Source organism: Miniopterus schreibersii (genome assembly GCF_964146895.1).
Source record: "Miniopterus schreibersii genome assembly, chromosome: 17".
Classification (NCBI taxonomy): Eukaryota; Metazoa; Chordata; class Mammalia; order Chiroptera; family Miniopteridae; genus Miniopterus; species Miniopterus schreibersii.
In genome coordinates this window covers 37,086,934-37,110,866 of record NC_138117.1, presented here as the reverse complement: position 1 = coordinate 37,110,866, position 23,933 = coordinate 37,086,934, and the positions used below count along the sequence as shown (strand labels likewise).

The window sequence follows — 23,933 nt, the reverse complement described above, 5'->3', positions numbered from 1 at the left end:
CAGGCATTATCCCCAGCTCTCCCTTACGCTTAAATTTGTGCAACCTATCAGGACCTGATTGAATGGGCTAAGATCAGAGGCCCGGATGATCCTCTCAGCCCGACTGTATCCAGTGAGACAGACACAGGAGTTGGCCCCTCATCTCGGACATCTCTGAATTCAGTGGGGTGCAGGGTGAGCATATTCCAGCCCCTGCCCATGCTTTCACCTGCTCTTCCCTGCTTCCTGAACCCCACACTGACACTCCGTTACATTCACACCAATCTCTTGCAGTTCCCAAGCATGCCAGAAAGTTCCTTACCGCTATGCCTTTAAAAATTATTGTGATGACGACAATGGTGATAGCTCTCTCCTGGGTCCCACTAAGTGCTATTTCACTTAACTTCCCACAACCTAATGACATTGTTATTGTCAATCCCATTTCACAGATGACCAAACTGAGGCTCAGAGTGGCTAAGTGCTGGGCTTTGGAGCCAGGCAATCTGGGGGTCATGCCCAGCTCCCACCACTATCTAATTAGAATGACCTTGAGCAAATCCCATCTCTCTCCCAGCTCCAGTATCTGTGCGAGCCCAAGCATGATGATGAACCTGCTTCATAGGGCTGCTGTGAGAATTCAGTTAGATGGGCACAGCGTTTGGCACCTGGTAGGTATTGCAAAAATGTTTGGAATTAATGATGCCCACTTTAAGCAGCCAAGAAAGAAACTCAGCTCAGCTCAGCTCTGATTCCAAACTCTTTTCCTGCTTCTCCTAATGTTCATGGTTCGAGACCTGGCTGTTTCACGCCTCCTGGCTCCATCAGGCTAAGGTGGGCACCCGCTTCCCCCTCACGGATGAGAGCCCTGACGCTCGAGCATGCTTCCATGTGCTTCTTTTTCCCCACTTTGCCAAAATGCCTCTCAAAACTCTGAGGAAGGATTTTCCCACCTCCATCTCCTGCTCTCTCTTCAGTCCCCTTTGCCCAACTTCAGTGGGCACCCTTCACGGTACCCTCCCCTGGGCTGCTTTCCTACAGGTAGAGTCCCTTGGCATCCGTGTGCCCCTCGGGACCAGGAGCCCCTGGGAAGTCCTCGGTGCCCCCAGCTCCTAGCCCCAGGCCTGGGCAAGAGAGGGTTTCGGGCATCCTGGTTAAAGAACCGAGCGAGTTACCCAGGTAAGCCAGGCTTGATGGCATCGGGCCCATGCCCACCAGCGCATGGGGAGGGTGGATGGACGGGAGCTTCCCCCGTGAGGCCTCGGGTGCCCGCGGGAGGTCCGCGGGAAGGTATTTGGGAGAAGTTGTCTGTATTCCTGAGGGAGGTGGCTGGATTTCAAGGCAGCGACAGGCCGCTGGAGAGCTGGGAGAAGGCAGAGGGCAGAGCCCGTTTCCAGGCCGGTCCCGCTCCGCGGAGAAGCGTGCGTTCCCTGCCGCACGGACGAGGGAAAGCCGGGGTCCCCGAAACCGGAAGCTGTAATTACGGCGAGGAGCTTATTGTCTGGGCATTTCGGTGCCGAAAGTCCTTGGCGAGCCCCCGGGAGCGCACAGCCCCGCCGGCTCCGGGCGCCTCCCGCGCGGGCGCTCAGCCCCGCAGGTGCCCGCGCCTCCCGCCCGGGCGGGGCTGGGTTAGGCGCCCGCGGGGGCCCGGGCCTCGGGCGGCACTTAGTAGGCCCTCAGTGAGTGTCGGCAGGGCGCCGGATGCGTGTTTTCTCGCTGACCCCGCGGTGGCCGGGCGCTGACCGCCGCCCTCCCCGCGGCCGGGGAGGGGCGCGGGCCCGCGGCCGGGGAGGGGCGCGGTGCGGCCGGGGGCGCGGTGCGGCCGGGGAGGGACGCGGTGCGGCCGGGGGCGCGGTGCGGCCGGGCCCTCGCGCGCCGACCTCGGGCCGCTCCGCGCCTGGCGCAGGGGGTCTCCCGCCCACGCCCGAGGCCCCGGGGCCCACGCGGCCGCCGCGACTCGCCCAAGGTCACCCGGCCCCGGGCCCCGCGCCCGTGCTCGGGGGCGCACGGGCCGACCGGAGCCGGCCCCCCCGGGCCCCCCGCGGGCTTTCGGGGTGGGGGCCGGCGCGGGGCGGTCCCGGGGCGCCGCGCGCTGACGCGGGGCCCGAGGCGGCAGGGGGGCGCGGGGAGGCGTCGGCGGCGCCCTCCTTTGTGCGAGCGCCGGCCGGCTCGCCAAGGTGAAGGGCGCTTCCTCTTCCTCCTCGGGCGCCTCTTCCTTTTATAGAGATTTCTCGCCTGGCACCCGCCCGGCCGCCTGCACCGCCGCGGCGGGGCCGCTCGCAGACCTGCGGCGGTGACGTGAGACCCGCCAACCCGGAAACGGCGGCTCCGGCGCCCGGCTCCCGCGTCCCGCGTCCCGCGCCCGCCCGCCGGCTGCAGGTACGTGCCCGGGGCCCGCGGGCTCCGCCGCCGCCCGCGCCCTCGGAGCCCGTTGGCACCCGCGAGGGTGCCGGGTGCGGGGCGCGCGTGCGGTGGGGGCCGGGCGGGGGGTGGGGGCCGGGCCGCGCCGGGCGCCGCTGCGGTCGGACAGGGGGCGCCGCTGGGGTGCGGGCCCGCGGGGCGCCCCCGGAGATGCTCCCGGGCTGGGCTGCGGCGCGAGGACGCGAGGGGCGCACGCGGGGGCCGCCGCCGGGGCCGCCAGCTGCGGGGAGCGCGCCGCGGGTCCAGCGCCGGGAGCGGGGAGGCTCCGGTGGCCGCCCCCTGCCCCCTGCCCCCCCCCCACTCCTCCCGCACGCCCGGCGGGGGCGCAGGGTGTGACCCCGGGGCAGGTCAGCCCCCCAGCAAACTTCACTGGAAGGCCAGTCAGAGAATTGAGGAACCATAGGGGTGAACAAAATCTCCACTGGCCTCCAGACTTCCTCCCGGGGAGCACCCGCCGGGTTGAAGGGGCACTTCCTCCTGCCCTTTATCTTTTCATGATCTGTATTTTTTAATGGAAGTTCGGTGTTAACGCGGCTGCCCCTGGAGCCGGCCCTTCTGGGGCTGTGCGCACCCCTCTGGGTCTCGAGCCGTGAGCCCGTGTTGGGGGTGGGAGGAAAGAGGAACCTAGGACTTCCCTTGCTAGAGCCCTGGGGGCAGCCTTTGATCCCCACCCTGTTGCAAGAAACGGAGCTGGTGGGGGAGGAATTAAGCGGGAAGGAGGCACGGGAGTGTCTGGTGGACTTGGAACCTGTGGTTTAATTCGTGGCTCTGCCACTGGCTAGCTGTGTGACCTTGGGCAAGTCACTCGCCCTCTCTGAGTCGTAGGCACCGGCCTGTAAAAGGGGCTGCTGTGAGTTGGCCCTAGAGAAAGTGAGCATGGACGTCCTGGCCTGGAGGGGCACATGATGGAAAGTGTCATTGTCAGTCACCTTTCATTTCTCTCTCTTCACGGCCTAGAAGGGGTGCCTGGGGCACATGGGAGGTTCTCCACAGATATCTGTGAAATGAATAAGTGGATATGAATTTCGAGAGGTGAGTGGGTGTGGTTCCACGTTTTTGGCTTCCTTGCTCTGTCATCTCCATCCCACAATCCCCAGAGAGCCACGTTTTGCCACCTGGAACCTGTGTAATCACCCCTCCCTGTCCTGCCCTAGGAGGATTATCTTGTGAAAATATTGACTCCTTGTGAAAAGGAGTTTAAACTCTGACTTCGAGCTTCTCTCATTCTTGGAAGATCGCATTCGGTGGAAATGACCGGGAAGCATCGGTTTGATTGCCACGGCCAGATGCCTGGCGAGGCAGGCAGCCAGGGCTGACAGCTGGGCTGATTTCCCAGGCCTGGGGTTCCTGTAAATGTGGGAGGAAGCTGGGGTGAGGTGGGTTTTCTCCCTCCGTGGGGCATGCAGAAGTGGTCAGCTGGCCTGGGTTTTCTTCCTGGGGAGGCAAGTTGTAATTTGCATTTTCTAGATCCTTGCTAGACTTTTCAGCATGGGGAGGGGCAGAGTGTGTGAGCTGCAGGAGGCCAGGGTGCCTTAATGCACAGGGGCACTTGGAAATGGCCTTCAGAGAAAGGGCCAGCATGCCTTTCTGCACTTCAATTTGGAAGATTTTCAAGTAACTTTGCTTTCTCTGACAGCCATCCTTTCTTGTTCTTTCTCAACTCCCAGAAGTTTCTGTGTGCCCCTTTAGGGTTCTCAGCTGTGTCTTTGACACCTATGAAGGGCAGGAGATGAGCCTGAGTGCCACTCATTGCAAGAGGCAGCAGCAGGCACCCCTGGCTCTGCTGGGCCTGCTGCAGTTTGAGCATGTGCAGATGCATTTTTAAGATGTGGAGTGGCCACAGTTACCCAAGAGTAGTGATCGGATTCTCATTTGGTGAGACTTAGAGAGAGTGCAGGATTTGGCCCAGGACCCTCAGCCAGTAAGCGGCAGATTCCTATAGACTTTGCTCCCATCTGAATGGCCTTTGTGTTTCCCTGGCACCTGGCAGGCTGTCTGGCACATATGGGACACGCGGTACATGTTTTTTGACAGAATGAACAAAAGAGTGATGGTTTCCCCTGTGGAGGTACATTCTGTCTCTACCCCAAGGTCAGTGCACTGGCCTGTGGGTGACCTTGACATTGTTCTCTGGCAGTTCCTCCCAAGTGCCTCTAGATTCCCCCTTGTGCAGTCCCAGTCTCTGCCAGCTCTTACCTCAGGATCCAGGGCCCATGACAGGAGGGACCCCTGAGGGATGCTGGGGCCAGAAGGTGGTGGCTTCACTTTCAGCGTTTCCCACTGTCTCCTTGATTGAAGAGACCACCATCCTGTGGTTTCTCAGCCTGGGACTCAGCCATCTTCAGCGAAACCATCTGAGCGTTGTGGAGGCAGCATTGTGTTGGTGAAAAGTCAGATTTAAAATTGTTACACTTCAGATTTTAAGATTAGCCAGGAAGCCTTAGATAGGTCGCCACCCTCTCACAACCCCTTTTCTCTCACCTGTAAACAGGCAAAATACCCCCCACCCCACCCCGTCCGTCTCACCGGGTTCCTGGTAAGAGGACAAGATCCACCCTGGGAGCCTCAGTGTTTTCACTTGTAAAATGGGACGAAGGATCATAGGGTCGTTTTGCTCATTGGGATAGAGCACGTGAAGCCCTTAGCACAGGCCCCAATGTATGGTTATCATCACCAGTGACTGTTATCATCAGCAGTAATCACCACGCTTCCTCAACTAGAGCACAAGCATCACAGAGGCCAAACCACCTCTTTAAATGTGAACGGGAGCTTTCTGCTCTTTCTTAGCGTCTACTCTTTGTGTGTCTATGACACTCACTTCCTATCTTCTCATAACCATTCATAGCGACTCCTTTCAGCTGAGCCTGACTCCCCCAGGTTCTCATGTGGACAAAATGACTGTCGCTTCTGTAGAACTTTGGCAGTTGGCCCTGGCCGGGTAACTCGATTGGTTGGAGTACGGTCCCAATATGCCAAGGTTGCGGGTTCCATCCCCGTTGGGGCACATACAGGAATCAACCAATGAATGCGTAGATAGGTGGGACAACAAACCCATGTTTCTCTCTCTCCCCCCTTCCTTTCTCTCTCTAAATCAATCAATATAATTTTTTTTTTTTTTTATAAAAGAAAGAACTTTGGCAGTTAGTCTGATGGTCTTAAGAGGAAGGGGTGATTGGCCTCAGCAGGTTGGAAGAAAGATAATTTTGTAGCCAAGGCTCCATGAGGCTAAGGGCAATTATATTTCCTCTACCCTTTTCTCCTAGAGGCAGCAGGCATATGAGTGTGGGGGCCGGCCGCCTGGGTTCCCATCCTGGTTCTGCTGCTGGCTTGCTCTGTGACCTTGGGCTGATACTCTCTTGGGGCCTCTTCATCTTTCAGATGAGGGACAACGATCTCCACTCGCAAGAGTGTTGTCAAGATCAGCCCAGAGATTGTGTGGGGATCCGCCCAGCACAGTGCATGGCACATAGTAGGTGCTCAGCAAATGTCTGTTACTCTTTTACCTAACTCTGGGCTCTTCCTGTCCCTACCCCAGTCCCATTGTCCTGTCCCTCCTCTTACAGGGCTCCAGTTTGCTCTGGGAGCCAAGCCTGTGTCTGGCAGCTCCTTTCCAGATTCAAGTGCAGCCTCCATGCTTTCCCAAACCCACTATTGGCTGGTTGTTGTGGGGCAGGCACTTCCCAGGAATGGGAAGATCATTGAACCAGAGCTCGTCAAAGAGAGTAAACTGGGGAGTCACTGAGTTTCCTTTCCCATTGATCTCCCCCCTTTTCAAAGACTTACTAGCTGCCATCTGCTCCAAGGGAAGGAGACGACGTGTTCATAAATATATAAATAATCGAAGTCGGTGAGGACATTTGTTTAATGAAGCGTTGCTGAGAGTGATTTTTATAAATATTTAAGATCATCTGAAACCATTAGAGGAATTGCAGGGTTTATTAAAAAGCCGAAAGCGTGTTTTGGAAGGGTTCCTTTGCCTTCCCCGTTGACTGGATGTAGAGGATGCGGGAGGAGCAGTGCTGAGCCCGGACGCAGGCCCACGAGGGGCAGGTGGGCCGCCAGCCCGTTTGTCTCTGCTGGCGGAGATCGGCAGCTGGATACTCACTTGTGTATGGGGGCTGCTGGGTGGGCGGGTGAGGGCAGCCAAATCCGCAGAACCAAGGCTGGAAACTGATGTTGGTTGCAAACTGACATTTCCGACATTTTTGAAGGCTGCCTGGGCTTCCTTGAGACTCAGAGGGCCAGTGGGTAACACATGCCAGGACTCACCCTGGGGCCACACATTTCAGATCCTGCTTGTGAGATCACTGGCAGGCTTCTAGAAGGTTCCTAAGATGAATGTCCTTTGGTTAATGATGTGGGATGGCCCACAAGTGGGATTTTTAAAAAATCCTCACCTGGGGACATGTTTCTATTGTTTTTTAGAGAGACAGGAAGGGGGGGAGAGAAACATCCCATGTGTAAGAGAAAGGTTGATTGGTTGCCTCCTGTATGGGCCCCTACTGGGAATTGAGCCCACAACTTTTTGGTGTATGGGACGACGCTCTAACCAACCAAGCCACCCAGCCAGGGCATATGGGAGGCTTTTTGGTGCTCAAAGTAAGGGGTGTGGGGTAGGGACACCTCAGAGCTGGGAGGGATTTTGGAGCAGTGTTCCCAAACTGGAGTGTGCCTCCCGATCTCTTGGGGATTCCCTTGCCGACTCTGAATGAGAGGTCTGGGGTGGGCCAAGATTCTGCATTTGTAACACTTTTCCATGTGGTGGAGTTTACGTTCTTTCCATGCTCCGGTGTGTGGACTACACTTTGAGCAGAGAGAACTTGGAGTTCCCCACTCTCCTCATTCATTTGGGACCCCACTGACCCTGAGGATGCAAATTTGAATAGGACATCGAGGTTCCGAGGTGGCTGATCACTCAGTGGAGGAGACAGACGTGTCACAAACACATATGATAAAAAGTTGGAGGCCTAGACAGGCTAAGGTGAGAACATGGAGGGGCGCAGAGAGGAGAGCCTCCTTTATGTGCCAGAGCTACTTAATAAGCCTTGCAGGATACTCTGAAAGACCGAGATGGGGATGGAACCGGCAGGGGAGAAAGGGAAGCAACATGAGCCACCCGGCCTCACACGTGATTGTGGTCTGGAAGGACTGAGTGGGAACCTCATGCTCACAGTTTCAGGTTTTAGCCATCAAGTATTTTTAATTTAACAGATGAGGGAACTGCGACCCAGAGGGGGAAGCATCTTGCCCAAGAGGCAGAGTCAGGACTGGAACCCAGGTCTTCAGGCTCCCAGGACAGGCCTTTCACAGGACTCCATGGTATCTGCCTGTGAGTGCCATGGGGCCATCCTTAGTGTGGGCTCCGAGGCCATGGGGGTGCTGGGGTTGGACACCCTTGCCCAGCTCAAAAGGTACCTCTGCCTCTGACCTTCCTTTAGCAGGGGGCTCAGCCCTTAAATCCACAGGGATAAAGAAGGCCCAACACAGAATAAGAGACACACCATGTTAGACTAATGGCCTCCTCTCGCCACCGTCATCCTCAGATAAGAAGAGGGGAGGACAGTGAGGTACAGTCATGCAGACGAGTTCAGGATGGGAGGAGGTTTGGACAGCGAGAGGAAGAAAGCTCCATTGTTTACTCATCTACGTCAGAGAGTCTTCATAGAGTCTCTGTCTGGCCATTTGGTGCTCTTTGGAATTTAAATCCAGTGCTCATTCAGCAAATACCGATGCACTGAGGAGCTGCAGGACCCTGGCCCTGCCACTCCATAGCTGTGTGACCTTGGGCAGATCACGGCACCTGGATGAGCCAGAACTGTCATGGGTAAAGCTGAGCTAATCTCACCTGTCGGGATTGTTTGGAGGACTGAGTGAGATAATGTGCATGAATCACCTAACATAGCCCCTGGCAGAAACTCTCCAAAAATATGCCCTCTCCCCCAAGACATAGTCACAGGTGGGTGAGAACCGATTGTCCAGTGCTAATTTCAGGCCAGGGCTATCCTTCTGGCAGAGAAATGGGGTATGTATTTGAGGGGAGGGCAGATACTTCTTTAAGATACTTTCATACTACTGGTGGCTTTCTGCCAAACTGAGCCCTGGGGCTGGCCACTCTGGGGTTCTCCTCTGAAAGGGAATGGTGGGATGGAGAACCATGGACCTTGGGGACCTTGTCTCTGTTCACACCTGACTCCCTAACTGTGGAGCCTTTTGCAAATTGCATCCCGGTGCCTGTTTTGTAGCTTGTTGTGGCTCTTAACTCGGAAGATGTGTGAATGTGCCTCCCTTAGGGCCTGGGATCTAATAGGTCCTCAGTAATTTCAGTCCCTTATCCACGCAGCCTCAGGGGCTGGGACTCAGGAGAGGAGCCTGTAGACTAAGGCAAGTCTGTTCACTGTCCCCAGCTTTGCTCAAAACCAGAGTTGAAGTAGAATTCAGGAGACAATGTGGAAGTGAAACTTGGGCAATAACATCCTAAAACGTCTGCTCTGTTCCCCTGAACTCTAGTTTTGTGTGCTGCTCTGAACTCCGGAGGCAGAGACTGGCAGGGCACATACAGATCAAAGAGGCCTGTGAGTGAGAGCAAAGTGGTATTTTACAGTCATTTCTGAACATGTCTTCGTGGCTGTTGAGTGTTTAGCTCATTGTGGAGAAATCAGGTCCACCCTGCTCATCGGTTGCAGTAATTGAGTACCTACTGTGTGCTAGGCCATACTGAGTCCCACTGCTGCCCAACACAAGTCCTTAAGGGCCTGAGCAGCGTAGGGGAGGAAGGACTTTGGATTTGTTTCCTTGGGTTAGCCTAAGCCCAGCCCAGCCAGGCCCTTCCTTTGTCTCTCAGGAATTAGAAACGCCCTCTGACTAGGTTTGGAGATGGCAGGGGCAGTCCCTGGACACCAGAGAGGACAGAGCAGCTGGTTGATGAAGGGGAAGCAGGAACTGGGAGTGAGGCTGCATTTCCGATTCTTTGCACAGCATTTTCAGCCCAGACCAAAGCCTTCCTAGTAACACAGTCCCATAAACATCATGTTGTGGGGTTTTGTGATTTGGGGTATTTTGTTGGTCTACCCTATAAATATAACAACTTTTCCTTATTGAGCATGGGCAATGTTTACTTTGTATATCTTTTTTTTTTTTTTAAGATTTTTGATTGATTTTTAGACAGAGAGGAAGGGAGGAGAGAGAAACATTGATGTGAGAGCCAAACCTCAGTTGGCTGCCTCTTGCACGCCCCCTACCAGGGATTGAGCCTGCAACCCAGGCATGTGCTCTGACCTGGAATCAAACCAGCACCCTTTGGTGCCTGGGATGACACCCAACCAACTGAGCCACACCAGCCAGGGCTGCATATTTATTTCTTACCTTCACGATACCTCTGTGAGGCAGGTAACATTATCACCACCTTACAGGTGAGGAAGCTGAGAGAATGTGGAGGCCAATATAAAGCAGAGCTGGCGTTCGAACATACCACGCCAGCTTCAGCACACCGACCGTGCTTACCCCTCCTTCATGAACCTCAAACCGAACTAGAAAAATCGCCAAAGAACATTGTCTGCCAAAGAGCAGCTGCTGGTACAGCTGGCCGCTGCTGGGCGAGGGTCGTGGTTTTCTGGGTGGGCTTCTCAGTGATCAGCATTGCCAGCCATGTCTTGTGAATTTGTCAGCCAGGGAAGTTCAGATTTTATAAATTACTCTTGTAAGTAGATTACTTGGGCTAATTTGAGTGGTGAGGCTTTTGGTAAATTCAGTGTGAAACTTACTCATGCTATTAATATATCTCGATGCATTTGGTTTTGGGACATGTGGCATCCTGTGTATTACTCTGCAGCCTCACAAGAGAAAGATATGGGGGAAAGAGGGGTGCTGTGAGTTCATGCTTTGGGGGGATTGAATTTGAAAGGAAAATCCCAGTGTTTGGATAAGAGTCATTGTAGACTTGAGAAAATAAAGTAGATACAGGATTGATACCTCGGCTAGCAGTGTTCCTGCCATTTTCAGTATCTGAGCTTGCCAGAATGTTCTATGCCTGTGTTCCCTCTCCCCCCTTTTCCTCTCACCTGGCCGCAGCTTGGGTGTGCTCAAGCTTTCTGGATGGAAGGGGCAAGAACCCGCATCTCTAGTGAGTGCTCTCATGTGATTCTGATGCAGGAACCCAATTAGAGAGACTGCCAAGGACAGACATGCTTTGTCCCTGTACGATCTCTTTCTAACTCTGGGTGGTGGGTCTAAGACAGAAAGGACACTGAGGATCACCTAGTCCCGTCCTTCCCAGCCTTTTTCATCCATGGCCCACACAGGAAAGGGAATTTGTAAGGCGTGGGTTGGAGGATGAGTGGGAAAAGGGGAATCATCTCCCACCTGGAGGTTACTGACCCGGGGACCACCTGCCCCAAGTGCTGAGGAGGTCAGTATCTCAACACAGTGTCACCTCTTCTAGGAATCCCACTTGGGAAGCTGATTCTCGTCCAAAGAGGGAGCCTGTTCAGACAGCCAGTGGAGGCCCAGAGAGGTGATGTGAGTTGCCCGGAGTCACTCAGGAGTTTGAAAGGCCATCTAGGCTGCTGCTTGAAAGAATGAGGGACCAGGCCAGGGAGGTGAAGGCACTGCTTAGGGCCACATGGCCAGCTCGTGGACCAACGAGGAGGGCCAGTTCTTTGACCAGACAGCCTGGCCTGGGAGGGGGGTTCTAAAGCCCTGGGTTCCTGTCTGGCGCTCACCAGTCTGGGAGGCCTGGTTTCCTATTCTGATCCCAGACTGATTTTCTATTAGTATGTAATAGGTGGTCACATCCCTCTAAAAGCACCAAAGGAGGGTAAACCGTATGCATTGTAGTTGTGAAGTCCAGAAGTCAGCACAGCAGACAAAAGCGTATCATGAAAACAACTTTGCACAGTGTCCCCATCTGCCCCTGACGGAGTGTTTGCATGCCCAGGCTTAGTGTATGTGGTACAGCGTCGCGTAAAAGCAGTGCACGCTATCCAGTAAATCACGATATCCCCCAGGTAAAACAAATACACATAGATAACATAGGCAAACACACTTTTACATTAAGGATTTAAAAAATATATATATCTTTATTGATTTCAGAGAGGAAGGGAGAGAGGGAGAGAGAGAGAAACATCAGTGATGAGGGAGAGTCATTGATCGGCTGCCTCCTGCACGCCCCTGACTGGGGATGGAGCTCGCAACCCAGGCATGTGCCCTGACCGGGAATCAAACCTCCATCTGCTGGATCCTAGGTCGATGCTCAACTGCTGAGCCACACCTGGCTGGGCAAGAATTTTTTTTTTTAAAATTAAAAAAGAAGTGTCTGAGTGTAGTTGAACTAGCCACAGTCAGTGAGCGGGCCGTGCGATTGCGTTGTATGTTGTGATGCATCAACATCTTCAGAGCGTGCAGTCGTCCTGTTCCAATGGAGGGTGACGTATATGACCTGTGCGTTGTAGTGATTCCTGGGGTCTCCCCTGCTTCAGTGTGATTACTTTGGAGTGGATTTTGGGGGGTCCAGCTGCCCAGGCTGGGAGACCCAGTGGACAGGAAGGACGCAGCCTCTCTCGGCCTAGTGAGGTCTGATTCACTGTTTTTAAATAAAAGCTGTCTCTCTGGTCACAACAGCTTCTAGATTTATTTAGGACCTTTATGACTGTCCTTGAGCCCCTGGTGGAATGCCCTTTCCTGGGGTTGATCTGAATGGGACTCCTGGGTCCACGGGGGGGGGGGGGGGGCACCTAGCCTTTGGAGATGACCCCCACCTTCCTGGGGCCCCACCTCCAGTGGATGGGTCTCTTTCCTGAGCAGTTTCTCAAAGTTTCGGTGGTGAAATGCAGGGGAAGTGTAGAAAGACATTTGCATACTTCTGACTTGACCCTCGCAGAAGTAAATGAGGAATTAACAAGGTCTGACCTTTGGAGTGTCCCTGCCCCCCTTTCCTCAGGAGCCCCCTCCCTCTTGAGCTTGACCCTGAGTGTGGTTGCAAAATGCTTCTCTCCAGATAAACATCTTTGTTTCAAGACCTTGGACACTTAAAACCGAAAGAAAGGAAACCTGATCTTTTGTTCCTGAAACTATTAAATAGCTCTTGGGGCAGGAGGTTGAGCATGTTTGAGTCCAGCATGGAGCTGACTCTCCCATGCTGCCACTCAGTAAGGGAGACTCGGAAATGCTGATGTGCAGAGTCTGGAATGTTCCACGAGAGCTCGCGCCAGAGAAAGCCCAGTGGTCCTCACCCTGTGATGCCTGTGAGAGGTGTCACCCCACAAAGACATCTGCATCTTCTCGCTGGTGGCCAGTGGAGTCCTCCAAAGATGCTCCTGGGCAGCCGTGCTGATTTGTTCCAGAGCCCTGACGCTGTGTAACTGTTGGCCACTTGAACCCATTTCTGGGAAGCTTCCCTAAGGAAACAATAGAGCATTCGCACAAAATGTTGCACCAAGATCTTCACAATAACAAAAGAAATAGGAGATAACCGAAGTGTCTGACACTAACTGAATTCTTGAATCGGTTATACTGTAGGCACTCAGTGTGAGGGCACAGAGGCTGGGAGGGAACTGAGAACAGCGGTCATTTATAAGAAAAAGCTTGGAAGGAAATATACGAAAATGGTGTCGAGTGGTAATATGGAGATGCGAGCGTGGACGGCTCTCTGTTCCTTTCTGTCTTTGACACATTTTCTATAATGTGGTTCTGTCACTCTGACTCCCATCCCCTCTTTTCATCTCCCTTCTCTTCTAAGAAACCTAGAACTCTACTGTTCCCAGGGAAAGAAAGCAACCGATATTTAGATCACTTTGTAAATGGTATGCAACCAAATAGACCAAACTTACTAAAACTTCAGCCAGGGCTTTCCTGAGGTTAACATGCTATCAGGCCTGATACAAGCCACTGGAGAGATAGCAGCAATTCCTAAATATAATAGGCTCAGGGATCAGACCCTGCTGGGCCACAAAGAAATTATTGTCACTGTTCGATAAATGAGGTAACCTGGGTCGAGAGGTCACAGGACTTGAATCAACTACTCCCTCCCGGTTAGCAGCTGATGGGATGAAGGGCATCTTGAGAGACCACAATGCCAGCAACTGTCTTCAAGTCACATGGGCGTTATTTTCAGGGAAGACAGGATGAGTGACAGCTCCTGATTGGTAACCACAGCAAAGCGTTTTCTGTTCGAGTGACGTTGTCTAGGTGAGTGTCCGAGCAGAGGTGAGCTTCTGGGTCAGTGGGGAGCTGCTGTCCTGTGTGTTCCCAGTGGGAGACAGGTGACCTTATGTCCATAACACTTGGGTCCCCCTGCTCTTGCATGTCCAGAGAGAGGGGTGCACTTCACCTCCAGGGAGGAGAGGCACGGTTTTTAAAGCCCTCTGCCTGCGCTCTGTGCTGGGACACAGGACAGAGAGAAATGGATGCAGGTGATGCTGAGAAACCCATAAGGAGCAGACAGGGCACCTTGGCGGGTGGCTGAGCTCTAACTATTAAGGGAGCACCAGATTCTGGAGAGCCTCTGTGGTATTTAAAATGTCGCTCTCTGTCAGGCCTGTGTTTCTCCGTTGTCCCTTTTGCCTGCATTTTGGAGAGGTTCTGACTCAAAACTCCTCAGCCACATTTTAAGGAGGGCACAAAACCCCAAAAGGTGCCGGGTAAGTAGGTGCCAAATGTACCTTTGATGAATAAGGGTGTGAATTCATTTTCTTCTTTGGGTGGAAAATTGAAATTGCCATATTTTAAGCTATTTCAGATGCCAAGATTCATAATTTGTCTATGTGTATGTATGTGTTTCTATGATTAGATACGAAAGAGGAACACAATTTTAGCATCCCAAATTGGCGCTTACTGAGTGTCCAGAAAATCCCCCTTTGTCCCCATTGCCCCCGCCTCTGTGCTCCTGTCCAGTGTGTGTGCTGAGTGCTCCTGAGCGCCCTCCAGAGGAAGCGACATGTAAATCAGACAGTCGTGCGGTTCTGGATGATGAGGGGAAGGACCCAGCCCCAGCGACTTGCTGAGCGGAGCCCTGGGCTGGCCCCGCTGAGTCATGGACAGTCATGCACATGCGAAGTTATCGCCCTCGCAGTTTCCAGGCCCAGAGGAAGAAAATGAAGGACCAGACCGAAATGAAAAGCTGCTGGTGGGAGAGGTCTCCTATGGCGTACGTCATCGCATTTAATCCCAGGCATCAGCACCTCGCAGGGAGATTTAGCTCAGCTCAGCAGATCCTTGCTGGTGGCCCATGGGGTGTTAAGCAGGGCTGGTAAAAGGCAACTCCAGGGTTTTAATTACCTGCGGGTGTGGGTGTCACCTGCTGCCAGCCGCTGCAGGAACCCACGGGCCTCTCCCCACTGCTTTGTGTAATGAGCTCTGCCATTAGCTCTGAGCAAGTCACTTGCTCCTCTGAGCTTCCTTCCCTTTGGCGTGTGGAGTATGAACTTGGGTGTGTGTGAGGCCCTGGGTAATAGGCCTGTCTCTTAATGACCATACCCTGAGGGCCTGTCACTTGTGTTCTCCCAGAGAGCCTGGCTGCCCTCTGGGTGGCGAGGGGATCTTTTCTAGGTGTGCCCCTGTCTTCTGTGCTCCCTTCCTTTCCTGCTCCTCCCTCCGTCTCTCCTTCCCCCCTCCCCAAGCCTTTCCCAGAGCCTGGACAATGCCCCTGCTGGAGTGACAACTGAGCGCTAGCTAGCTCTAGGAACAGCCTCTATGAATAGAGGTGCTGGAAGAAAGCGTTTTGGCATGTTTGAGCCCAGCTGAGTATTGTCGGCACTGAATTACTTTCCTGGCTCTCCATTTTACTTAGCGTTGATCAAGCACTATGTCTTGAATCTTTAAAAAAAGGAAGAGAAAAGGTTGCAAAGGGGCTTATATGATAGAAAAAAAAGGTCTATTAACAGCACCTTATGTCCATAGAGTGCTTCGTGTTTATGCTGGGGCCTCAGCCCAGGAAAAGTCCCCCAGCCCAGGGGCCTTTTTTTGTTTTAGGTCCACAGGTCAGGCTCACAGTGGGCTTGCTCTAAGAGTGTGTGGAAGGAGTGGGTAATTCTTTCAGAAAATTGAAGCCCAGAGAGGCTGAGTGATTTGCCCAAGGCTGCACAGCTGCTCAGGTCTAGAGTTGGGACTGACTTTCTCAGCACTGGCTCTTTTAAACCTCCACCTGGTAGGCAGATGCTCTCCAGGCAGATGCTCTCTGGAATTCAAAAGTCCAAAGACATAGGCGAATTCATGAAAAGAGCATTTCCTGAGGCCTCATTTCTCCTTTATCCTGTGCTCTCCGAATGAGCCTGTTCTCCTGGTGGCCACGGAACTGTCCTCTCTCCCCTTTCTCTAACTCACCCACCCTGCTTATTTGTATGACACTCACTGGGTTCCCTCCAAAGATCCTGGAAGCCACCTGGGGCATCTTAGTCCTATTTAGCAAATTGAAAGTCAGACTTCAGCTTCTGCTGTGGGGGCTGGAGCTGCAGGAAAGGGGACATTGGCCCTCGATGAGTGAGGACTCTTGTCACTTTCTATTAGATGGCCCCGGTTGGGTCTCCTCTGGACCAACCGCACTTTCTTGTTCTGGCCGCTCCATTTTCTGACGTGTAGAGATAGTTAGTCATTCACGAGGCACGTCTGGAGCCCCTCCTGTGTGCTGGGGACATACTGCACTTCTGATCCTCGGAGTCAGCTGTGCCCTTTCCTTCAGCCGGCTCTGGGCGGGCGGGGCCTTCCGCGGGTTCCATGCACCTTCATCCTCTAAGGACCAGGAGGCCTTCAGCAGGCTGCAGCACAGACTCCACGGGGGAAGCCTCTGCACCCCTCTCCCCACTCCCTTTCTGGGGCCAGTGGGTGAAAACCCTGCCCTTCGTGTTTTCTTCTCCCCTCCCCTCAATTTTCTACAAGTGTGCGTTAAGCATGCGCTGTGTGCCAGGGTGTGGGTTAGGTGCCCCGACAGAGAGATTTGCTTACAGAGGGTCCTGCACTATAGAGATGGACAAAAAACAAGTCATTTGTTAACACGCCAAGTGTTTGGGTTATGAAAACTTTAAGATTTGCAAAACAATGATGTGCATTGGTTATGGGGGTACAGTCAATGTAGTAAAAATATGAAGAAATGCATGGTAGTGCTTGCCCTCCAGGGAACTGGGGAGAAGGGCAGGGTTGGATGGGGTGCCCAGGGACTTTGTATTTGCTGTATTTTATTCCTTAGCTGGGTGGTGAGTGTAAGAGTGGTTTTATTATTCTTTATATACTTTTGTACATCTTAAGTCTTGCACAGTAAGATTTTTAAAATAGAGTTGCGGCCTAGCCTCGCGTGGCTCAGCAGTTGAGCATCGACCTAGGATCCAGGCGATCGGGGTTCGATTCCCGGTCAGGGCACATGCCCGGTTGCGGGCTTGATCAATGACTCTCTCATCATTGATGTTTCTATCTCTCTCTCTCCCTCTCCTTTTCTCTCTCTGAAATCAATAAAGATATATTTAAAAAACAAAATAAAATAGAGTTGGGAACAAGAGGTTGTTTGGAGACACTGACCTGGAGGGTCTCTAGACATTTCTCCTCGGCACATCTAGCCGAGCACTGGGCTTGGCCAGGCTCATGCACTCAGGACATGTTGAACTGGACTCTGCCTGGAGCGGCCAGGGAAGGCTTTATAAAGAAGGCGACTGACACGTTCAACTGAATTTGAAGGCCATTGCTAGGAACAGCATTTTAGAAAAGGGAACAGCATATGCAAAAAATAGGTTGCCTGGCATTCAAGGAAGTACAGGGTGTGAGTGGGCATATCAGTTCGGCTTTGGAGCAGTCCTTGGGGGTATGTTTTGGTCTAAATCATTCATACTCAGAATGGCTCAGAATCCAGGTCAGCTTGGAGTTGACGCAGGATGGACTCCACTCTGTTATTAAAATGCAGCCAGTTTCCAGAGAGCTCTTTGATGTTTACTGGGGCCCTCAGCGTTGTGACATTGGCCCCAGCCTGAGGAGATTGGCTTCCGCCTGAGGTTCAGAAAGTTATTGGTGAGCCGGGACTCTGGTAAAGGAGTGGGACCTGCAGAGTGCAGAAGCTGGTGAGAAAGCATCTTGTACAGAAAAGAGCCTAGGCTGATGCCATTGTCTGACAACGGGGAACCTGCTGCCTGCTCCAAGGAGGGGAGAGGGGAGGAGGCAGGAGGCCAGTCTCTCTGCTTGGCCTGGGGAGTAATGTATATTCAGGAACATTTTCTTTGAAAATGTTGAAAAGCCAATGAAACTCCCCAGGGGAGCCAGATTAAAGCAGTGAAGGGGAATTTCATCAGCGCCTAATCAAAGACATTGACTGTTTTCTGGGCCTCACTGCTTACCCTCCCATTGTTGTCTTTAATTGTGGAAACTTGTTCATTAGGGTTTCATTAAGGCTGGCCCGGGGCGTCACCCCTCACTTCCTGCTTTGATCTCTGGGAAGTCATTCTTTTCCAGGGGGCTCCTGGGGGTTCACTGGGGCTCCTCGCTGTCTTTGCTACTCATGTTCAAATTCAGGCCAGACTCCTACCCATATTTCAAAAGAAAGGTACTTCTCTATACCCAGGCTTCCGCCTGGACTGAGGAAGAAGGTGGTTTGGGGGAAGCTGTCATTAGAGGGGACCTTGGCCAGTATCTAGTGCAGTGGCCAGGTGCGAAGACTGAAGCCCTGCAAGATGAGGTGACAGAGAATATTCTAGAAGTGTCGGCTTCTGATCCTTGATTAGGGGCCCCTTTTCATCCGAGCGCAACACATTCTTCCTCTGAAGGCCGTCCCCAAGCAACCCGAGAGTCCATGGGACTTTTAAGTTCAGGCTTGAGGAGCTATGTGACAACTTAGTGGCAGGAGTGGGAGGGAAACCACACGAGTTGCATAGTCCAGAGGAACTTAGCACGGTTCTCTCACCAGGGACCAATTAATTCTGCAGGAACTTAAGGTTTACACTGTGCCCTGGAAACCCAGGCTGCACACATTCCCGTGCCTTAGTTCTCTGCACGTTTGTTTAATCATGGTCATGGTTGAAAACTCCCAGCATTTCCCCCTGATTTTATTAGCTGGTCCTTACCCACATTTCATCTGCTTTCTCTTAAACACTTTTTTGGGGTCTGTGTTTATAGACGCTGAGTAAACACAAATCTTTGACTTTAATTAGGAAGCCAGCAATGGCTGTAAAAGGGTGCTCATTCGTCTGTTTCTCATGCACTGTGGATGTTGAAAGGAGAGTTAGTGAAGGCCCGTATTCCCCAATAGCTACCAGAGTGACGTGGGGGTGAAGAATCGTATGGTCTCTCCTCCTTCCAACAGGCCATGTGTCTTGAGTCTGCTGAAGTCACATCTTGACATCACCTGCAGTAGATCACTTGACTTGACCTGCAGTTCATTCATTCATCATCCATCCATCCATCCATCCATTCACCAAAGGGACAGTACCTTTTCTGCAGTTTGCTCATCTACCCATTCACCCATTTATTCATCCACCAAAGGGACACCACTTTTTTTCTGCAGTTTGTTCATCCATCTCTCCATCCATCCATCCATCCATCCACTCAGGAGACACCACCTTTTTGTAACACTGCTTCATGATCAGACCTTAGAGGGCTGTAGTTTGTGCCGTGCTCACTCCTGCTTCTCTGCCCTTAGAACGGAGCATGCCATAGGTGCTCAGGAAATATTTGTTTAATGAATAAATGACTGCCTGGCATTCCGTTATAAGCAGCCCAATCTTTGTTTTAATCACAGGCTTTGATCTTCATCGTATCTTACAAAAATTCCCCAGGGGGAGGAAACATTACATTAGGTCCCCAACAGTAAGCTGATCACAGGAAGGCATGGAGCTCTGGTCCCTGGGGAGAGGGAGAGCCAGAAGCTGGCTGGGGTTTCAAGTCGGGATAGAAATTGGTATGAAGAGAGTGGGATTAGAGGCCCAGTTAGCTTTATTGGCAAGAATGTCTTAGGCAAGCCACCTAAGCTCTCTGAGAATACAGATGCTGAGAGGGGAGTGATAATGCTAGGTTCTTACCTTAAGAGTCTTACCTGTCCTGTTCCCTTGGTTTTGGTTCTGGATGCTATCCCCCTCTCCCATGCTCCCATTGGTACTTAAGACATTTGTTCTGCCAGGCCCTGGGGATACAGTGGTATATGAGGTAGATGAGTCCCTTTTTCATCTCAGCCAGGGAGTTTGGGTTGACAGATGGACAGTGATGATACCAGGTGCTGTGATACAGGGAAGCCTGAGGTACTGTGGGCCCAAGAGTGGGGTGGGGACATCAAACCCAGCTGGAGAAATCAGGAGGGTTTCTCAGAGGAAGTGGCATCCAAAAAGGTAGGGGCTGATTTTTATTACTCTTTAGATTCCTACCTTTAAGCAAAGTGCCTCACACATGACAGGTGTTCAGTGAATGAATGAGCGAATGTGCTTAAAAGTGCTTTAGAAACCGGAAAGTGTGGTGCAAATGGCAGGTGTTGGTATTATGGTTTGTGGAGCGTAGAGCAGGGGGCACCTGAGACAAATTTTATCATTCGGTTTCCTGAGGACCAGCTGTTGCCAAGAGCTGGGGTCTGCCCTAGAGCACAGTCAGCTGGGTGACAGTGCCAGCCGCAGACCACTCAGGGAAGCAGACTGCCCAAGCTTGACATTTTTAGCCAACTCAGGAGCCAGCAGCCTTTCCTAACAGAACCCAGATTTGGACATGCAGCCTTTGTCTTCTGGACCACATCCTAGGACTGTGGCTGACTAAGGAAGGAGGTAGAGAGCTCACTGTGTGTGTGTGTGTGTGTGTGTGTGTGTGTTTCTCAGCACATGGTAAAAAGTTCGGAAGCACACATTCTCTTTACTAACCTCGAACCCTCCACTACAATTGTCCTTCCCAGTGGGAAACTCACTTTCTTTTTCCTCTCCTCTGGGCAACTGAATTTCTAGAAGTCAGATTGGTGACAGATTCATCTTTGTGCCCCAGTACCCAGAACAGGACCTGGCATATCTGGGTCAGACAGTTTGCAGAATGAATGAATGAATGAATGAACTTCAGATGATGGTGATTCAGTTACCCTATCGTAGCTGAAGCCTAATGTTTGGAAATGACCTCTTGCTACTACTTTAGATGTTTTGCAATAGCGGAGGCTTGAGGTCCTGCTTGACGCTTGCTCTCTGTGGTGAGAGATGGAGAAACACTTCCTTTATTCATGCCTGGCTCCCGGGCTGTGCAGACACAGAGGCCTCCCTCACGCCCATCACCCCGGAGCCTTGGAGTCCACTCTGTGAGGCCCTGGTGAAACAGGGCTCATGGATCTGCACTGACTCCCTTCCACAGATTGGTGAGTTGATGTATCTCCTGGGCACTTTTCTATATTTTGGGGTGTTCAGCATCCTACCCACCTCCTGTTTGAGGGTACCCCCAGCATATAAGGCAGAGCTCTGCCTCCCAATATGGAGACTACCGTGGACCAGACATTCTTTCTTCCCACTCCGGCTGCTCGGGCACCAGAGTATTGCCTCAGGGTGGCCATGTGGTTGGCTTCTGGGCCGAGTGCCACAGCGATGCCGGGGCAGTCGCAGGTTCTTGGAGCTGAGAGCCATGTGGAGATGGCGAGTGTCCTAAGCAGATGTCCTGTGGCCTGGCCTCGGCCACATTTCCCTTCTGCTCAGCCTCCCTTGGTCCTTTATTCCTGCCTGGTTCTCCAGCCTGTCTGTTGATTCTGGGAGCTTCCCATCATTTTCTCATCAAATTCCCACCCCCCATAAAATAGTCACTGCTGACTTCTGTTGTCTGTACTTAGTAACACTGACTGACAGGCACTGCTGAGGCCGGAGTGAGGCTCGTGTCCCTAATGTGAACCTTGGCCACATGGCGAGCCGTGAGCTTGCTTTGGGTGCTGTGTCACTCTCTGGATCGCATTCCTGGAAGACCCCATCCGCTGCGGTTCCAGCCAGTAAACACTGGGCTGCCAGCTGTGCATCGGCATAGTGCTAAGCACACGGACACAAGATAAAGAAACCATGATCCTGGCAGGTCAGGGCCTTACCACCCAGAGGTGCGTCATTCTGCCCAGCGAGGGGAGAGAACGGGGTCAGGGAAGGGCGCTGTGTTCGCACAGGGACTCCTAAGTCTGATGGGAGACCTGCAAGAAGAGGTGACATCTGAGCTGAGGTTGGTCAGATGCGAGGAGTTAGCCAGGCGAAATGAGAGTCCAGGACAACCAAACCAGGGAAGCGCCGGGTGTACAGCGAGCGGGGAGGCAGAGTGGTGGGTGGTCGGTCTAGAAGGGAAGGCAGAAGCCAAAATGTGGATGACCTGTAATGACAGGGGTCAAGAAACATCTTCTGTAAAGAACCAGATGGTCCATTTTTAGGCTTGGCAGGCCCTTCTCTGCCATGGCAGTGCTGAGCAGCCACAGACAGTCCATAAATGAGTGGGCATGGCTGTGTTCCAATAAAACTTTATTGACAGAAAAACAGATGGGGAACCTGCCTCAGCCTGAGAGCTCTAGTTTACCGATCCCTGTTGTATGTGCTAAGGAGTTTATACTTTATGTTGAGAGTATGGTGAATAGATGTACTTCTGTTGCAGATAACAATAAACTCAGCTCAAGCCAGCTCAGCTAGGAAAGGGAATTAATGAACATGTGTACCTGACATGTACTGGGGTGCGGGGGCTTTAGGTGGGGTTTGGTCTGGGCCCTGGATCTTTTCTCTGCTGTTCTCTCAGCTCTGCCCTCCCATGTGAGCCTCATCCTCAGGCCGCCTTCCTCATGGTGGTAATGTGGCTTCAGCAGTTCCAGCCTTCACACCTAATTCTCATGGACCACCTTAGGTCTTGTGCACACCCTAGAGCCTGTCCCTGTGGCCTTTGTGCTGATTGGCTGAGGCTTGGGTTCCTACCTGGAACTGCTCACTGTGACAAAGGAATTAGGACCAAGGAACCTCCCGTCTTAGGCCAGCCAGGGACCACCCATAAGGGAGACGTGGTCAGGCCTATCCAAGTCCATGGCTGCTATCCAGTGGACACGGTGGGATGAGCCTGCTCATGAGAGGATTGCAAGCAGAAGAGCGATGCAGCCAGATTTACGATTTCTAGAATAATCTATCAGTCTGGTGACATTGTGGAACCAAGCCAGCTTCGAGGCAGGGACACCATTAGGACGTTGTTTCTGAGGCTGGGCTGCCAGTTGTTAGGTGCTGGACATTGGGAGGAGAGACTAAATTTGAGAACTCTTTTGGGGATGGAATTTTTAGAACTTGTGACTAATTTAATGTGTGTGAAGTTGATGATGGGGCGGGAGGAAGTTAGAAAGATGGCCAAGAAACGCCCATCCTAGCTTGGTAACTAGCAGAACTAGAGGAGGAATGCGTTTTTAAGGGAAGGTGTTGAGTTGTGTAATGAGCAAGTTGAACTAGAGGCTGCCTACACCCAAGGTCACTCTTCCTTGCCCTTCCCAGCCTTCCCCACCAGAACAGCCTCATTTTATTTTTAGAATGTTGGGACAGCCAGGAAAGGCTGTGCTCCCATAGAGGAAAGGCTGTTTTTTCCCCCTTACTCTGTGTCCCTTTCTGCCCTGGCTGCCAGGAAGCTCAAAGTCAAATTTATGCTTAATCACAGCAGCTATACGCAGCCCTTAGCTTCAGTCTGTTTGCTTTCTTTCCACTGTTACATTTTCCCCTCTGTATTATCTTCATTGATCCTTTTTTGTTGTTGTTTGCTATCTCAAATCTCTTTTGGAAGGTGGCAAGGTATAATCAAACAATAGAGGAAACACGGACACTGTTGGCGCAGAGCTCTGAAACTCTGTCCCCTTCAGGAGTATTGGTCTGAGTCCTCCAGTCTGTGTGAAGCTGGCTGGCCTTAGAGATTTTAGGCTCCTGGAGGACAGGGTCTTTGTCTCCTCAGTGTCTCCAGTATCTGTCACAGTGCCTGGTACCTACTAGGTGCTCATTAAATGCCTCATGGAGTGACTGTGGCTGGGTCCTGTCTTATCTTTCTGAGTGCTGTTGAGGGACAGCCAGTAGTGTTGCTTCTCACTCTCTGACAACTGGGCAAGGTGGTGGGGGGACATTTTCGCGCCCCTCCAATTCATTCTTTATAATGCGGCAGATCTTTTGAAAATGCAAATCAGAGTGGACTATCCTGCAGCTTAAATCCCTCAATGGCCTCCTGCTGTCATTTAAAAACAAACAAATAAACAAAAAACCAAAAAAACCAAAACAAAAGCCCAGGTACTGAGGACTCAGCCCCTGCCTTCCTGTGAGCTCCCGAGCCTCTCTGCCCTTCCTCTGCAGCCCACCCCCTCTTTCTGTTTCCTGGAGACCTGGGCTCTTTCCACCCTTGCACGTGCTGCTCCCTCAGCTTGATCTCATGTCCCTGAGTCTTTGCAAAGCGGATGTCTCCTTTGTCAGTTTCAGTTTCTCTTGTACATCCCCCTTTGCCTCTTGACACCCTGTTCCTTCCCTTCAAAGCCCTCCTGTCAATTAGCATGTAGTGTATGTGGTTTGCACTCCTGTTTATTAGCTCCCCTCCCCCCTCCATCCTGAAGGCAGAGACCACATCTATCTGTTTATTGACCTCTGTTCTCCAAAGCC

At 52.4% G+C, this 23,933-nt stretch overlaps 1 protein-coding gene across 4 annotated transcripts in view; it reads left to right on the top strand.

The window, feature by feature from the left end:
* Positions 1 to 1,294: 1,294 nt before the first annotated feature.
* CYRIB (CYFIP related Rac1 interactor B) overlaps positions 1,295 to 23,933 on the top strand; it is a 124,394-nt gene continuing 101,755 nt past the window's right edge. Inside the window, exons 1-2 of one of the 4 annotated variants that reach the window (XM_081116391.1) lie at positions 1,295 to 1,452; positions 2,201 to 2,355. The gene's annotated coding sequence lies outside the window, so the exon portion shown is untranslated. Of the gene's footprint in view, positions 1,453 to 1,547; positions 1,656 to 2,060; positions 2,356 to 23,933 lie in introns of those variants that run through there. The other 3 variants (XM_081116390.1, XM_081116389.1, XM_081116395.1) reach the window with 3 other exon arrangements.